We start from the raw sequence: 4,210 nt of genomic DNA, 5'->3' as shown, positions 1-4,210 counted from the left end.
AGACCCTGGAGTGAAGTCAACTTTGTACTGATTTTATGCTCATCCCATCCACCTTGGATAACTCCAGCAATATGTCATTTTTTGGTCTCTCCATCTTTTTCTTTCTCCCCAAGCAGAGTTATTCCACAGCTTTCAGTATATATCTCTATGTAGCACTTACTATATTTTTCTTTTTTTACTGAAATATTTTATTTGAAGGAACATAAAAATTAATTGCTTTTACCATGCGATTGTGAAGAATTAACTGCACCTTCCCAATAAAAATTTAATCGTTACTTTTATAACATTGAAGTAATTAAAGTCATTTACAAAGACAATATCAATTGAGACTCATCCAGTTATAACTAATCCGTTATAAACAAATAGCAATCTTAAAATTTCAGAATAAGTATCATTAAACTGAATTCGAATATAGGAAGCTCATTGGCTATGCTATAACAAATAGATGAAAACTAAAATGGATTTTACACTCTAGGGATATATAAGTGTTACACATTCTAATTTCTTATACAGATAACAGAAAACTTCATTTCATTATTGTAAGCTCTCAAAATTTACGCTTATTTTTTCTACTTCTGTCAATTTCCTGACACATTTAACACAAGCATGGAAATCTTTTCAGTAAATTGAGCATGTGCACCTCACACATGTAGTGAAGGTTACTGGCCAAGTGACATATGTCTCATATTGTTCGAGTTTCCGATCTATTCTTTGCTTCAGACCCCCATACAAGTTTATTCTTTTCTCAAGCAACCTGTGAATTTGCAGTATCTTTTTTGGCTTTTACAGAGTTGGGGCTTTCAGCGGCTCTGATAGTTTTACAATAAGCTCTCCTGTGGCCATTTGGTTGCTGAGTTCTCAGCTTTCTCCATTTTGCAGTTGTCCACAGCCTGGTCTATGCTCTTGAAGGCCTGACTTATCATTTCTTTTTCTTTTTTCAAACCTATCCCTGACTCCAAAATACTGAATACGTTCCTTCCACTGGGCTTTATTTAAAGATTGTTTCTGACAAGGTGCCCCTTCATTCTTCGATTTATCTTTTCTGGAGAGTTTCTTTCCACCCCGCTTCCGCTTCCCAGGCTTGAGGTCAGGGTTTCATGTTTGGAATGCTTTTTATGCAATTCTTGAAATTTGTTCCACATATTTAAGGGAATTCCAGAAAGGCACACTTCGTGTGCATTTACATGTGGCTCTGTTTCAGTTTTTGGTCTATCTAAGAGAAATCTGAGATTTGTTTCTCTCATTATCTGACCTTTCTCTTCCTGTGGGTTCAGGCTTCATCGGCAGAGTTCAGTGCAACATCACGTAGGCCAGGAGGAAGCAGCCCACGCCCTGTCTTTTCCTGAAGTTCAAGTCTTTAAGAGAGTAGCTCTTAGAAAGGCACTCCTTCTCCTGCTGGCTGCACACCTGGAAGCCTGCAGGTTCTGGGGCAGAGCCTCACTATAATCCCAATGTGGGAGGAATCCCCTCCTGGGCATAACACTCAACGGCCAGGTCCCAGGTAGGATTTCTAGCCTGTTGACATTTTCATGCACTGTAAGTGTTTTCCAGGATTCACTGATTATAAACATAGTCCATTTTCTCAATGGGAAGCATCCTTACCCCCTCACTTTGGTGGGACAGAAAACCCCTTTCCCACCAAAGAGCTTGGGAAGGTGCTGAGCTGCCCCTTCCAAGGAAAATATGGACCTGGCTGGGGTCTTCTCTGGCCTAATCTGCCCGTGCTGGGCCTCCTGGCAGATCCTCTGGAACTGTCACCAGGAGCCCAAGCCCATATTTAATTTTGTGTTAGGCTTTATGGGCAATGGATCTTTGTTAGGACTGCTCAACTCTCTCTGCCCATTGTAGTGAGAGATCTCATTGCAATCGATTGGAGTTTGGGTTCCAATAAACTTTTATTTATAAAAACAGTTGGCGGGCCTGGGTTTGGCCCATAGGCCCTAGTTTGCCCACCCCTGGTTTAAGATGTGGTTTCCAATAAATTAGGTTAATAAATTATTTTGTCTCCCATGTTGCTTTAACATAGTACCAAGCAAATGCATAAAGTACATTGATTTTGTTGAATATACTCTGATGTACTTTGAACGTTCTTTGTTCAGTGATGAAGAGTTATTTCCAATGGCTGAATAATAATTATAGCTACTTTTTCTGGTAATGCTTCAATGAAGTTCTCAGAAAATACGTAAGGGATCGTCTGTGTGTTGTATTTGTAAATATTTAATTTACAGTTAAAAACTGGAGATTTGATTTTAGTAAATGAAAAATTTTGATAAGTGCCTTTGGAGTGTATAGTCTAAGCAAAACTGAAAGGTTTTCCTAAACCAAACTGTGTCCGAGAAGAATGTTTTTAAAAAGCTTTAAAAAAATTAGTTTTGCTTCAGGTAATGTGAATATAGCCAAAATATCTCTCTGTTTATAGACAAGTGGCTTAATGTTTGAAGTATTATTCATCCCGTCAGTCTCCTGGGTGTGTGTTGAGTAGACGATGTTTTTTCAGTGTAGTTTCAAAATGCAGGATGGTTTATCATAAGAAAAAAATGCAGGATCTGTGTGGTCTTGGCTTGACTTAGAGTCACAGGTTACTGACTGTTAAATGTAATACGGAAATGTTTAAATCACACCGAGGTCTTCCCTGTAGCCGCCTAACCTCTTGTATCCTTACTGTCAGTCAGCCTTTGTCCCACCAAGATGGAAGAGCTTCGGTCATGGTGCTCAACGCTTGGCTTCTTGGTCCAGTGACCTGCTTCCTCCCAGAGCTTTCCACTCTGTCCCCTGGAACAATTTTATGGTGAACACTCCAACATTTACCCCTCCCCTAAACCTTCTCTTTACCTCTTTGCCTTAAGAGAAAGCCAGTCCTCCTTTTTTCCTGTTGCCTTCTCCAGTGGAGTTTGCCATCTCTCGCCCACCTCAGGGCTGGAAGAAGTGACCACTTCCAGAGAGTTAGCCTGAAATGTTCACACAGCAGTATCTATGTCTTAGACCAGTTGGTTAGACTGTCCAATATCCTTCTTCCTCACTGCTTGCTGACCTCTGACCTCTCACTTGCTCCTTTTTATTCAGTGAAGACTTGAGCACCTGACTCATGCATCCCTCCTGCTCTGACCTGCCATCACCCTGGGTAACACAATGTAGACCGGAAGGGTGCATCAGGTTCTCTCACTTCCCAATCCACGATATCCTTTCCTACTCCAGCCACTTTCTTTGACGCCCTAATCCTGGATTTAGTTATTTCCTGGAAGGGCTGCACTTCTGCATTATTAAATCCCAGCATCTGGGCTTCCCGGGTGGTGCAGTGGTTGAGAGTCCGCCTGCCGGTGCAGGGGACACGGGTTTGTGCCCCGGTCCGGGAAGATCCCACATGCCGCGGAGCGGCTGGGCCCATGAACCATGGCTGCTGAGCCTGTGCGTCCGGAGCCTGTGCTCTGCAACGGGAGAGGCCACAACAGTGAGGGGCCCACGTACTGAAAAAAAAAAAAAAAAAAATCGCAGCATCTTACTCAGCAGCTTCAACTAAACATGCTTAGTCAAAGCCCCTTTACTTTCTTTCTTCTTACCAGCTGCCTGTCTCTACTTCCCTCCCTGCTTAGTGTAGTCTGCACGGTCTAACACTAAGCCACTTTCTTGAGATTGTCTTCAAACTGGCTCTCTTGTCCTCTCGCATCTACCTGGGAAAACCCAACTGCTGACGGCCTGCTCAGGTAGTCTTGATCTGCACGAACTCCAGGTTGCCCCGACCCTACTTGTGTGGAGCGGGTCGCAACAGATCCCAGCTAGTTTCAGAATCCTTGGTCTACTCAGTGTCTCTTAATTAAGAGGTTATTTACCCAGGACCTGCAGGAGGGCTGCAGTTCCCTCAGTTCTTTTCTAGTTATCTCCGGATCCTTCACGCATGTGTACAGCTATTCATGTTCCTTCTGGGTTATCCAGTCCAGTTTTAGCTCTTTCAACCTGAAGCATCACTTCATACCAGTTATCAGATGGCTCTGCCTTCTCCCACAGCGTCTTCCTGGAGGTCTAACTCCAGGAAGATTTAACTCATTCCATCAAGACTTTTGTAGAAGGCAGATAAGACCAGTCACCTTCAGTCTTCTTTTATTTTATTTTTTATTTTATTTTATTTTTTTTAACATCTTTATTGGAGTATAATTGCTTTTCAATGGTGTGTTAGTTTCGGCTTTATAACAAAGTGAATCAGTTATACACATAC

General features: G+C 42.2%; 1 pseudogene; it reads right to left on the bottom strand.

Annotated features, from left to right (window-relative positions):
- Nucleotides 1–682: 682 nt before the first annotated feature.
- LOC125961995 (protein FAM204A-like) lies at nucleotides 683–1,244 on the bottom strand (annotated as a pseudogene).
- Between the last annotated feature and the right edge of the window lie 2,966 nt (nucleotides 1,245–4,210).

The sequence above is a fragment of the Orcinus orca genome, chromosome 18 (genome assembly GCF_937001465.1).
Source record: "Orcinus orca chromosome 18, mOrcOrc1.1, whole genome shotgun sequence".
Taxonomy (NCBI): domain Eukaryota; kingdom Metazoa; phylum Chordata; class Mammalia; order Artiodactyla; family Delphinidae; genus Orcinus; species Orcinus orca.
The sequence above is the reverse complement of the archived record's forward strand: the minus strand, read 5'-3'. Positions and strand labels throughout refer to the sequence as shown.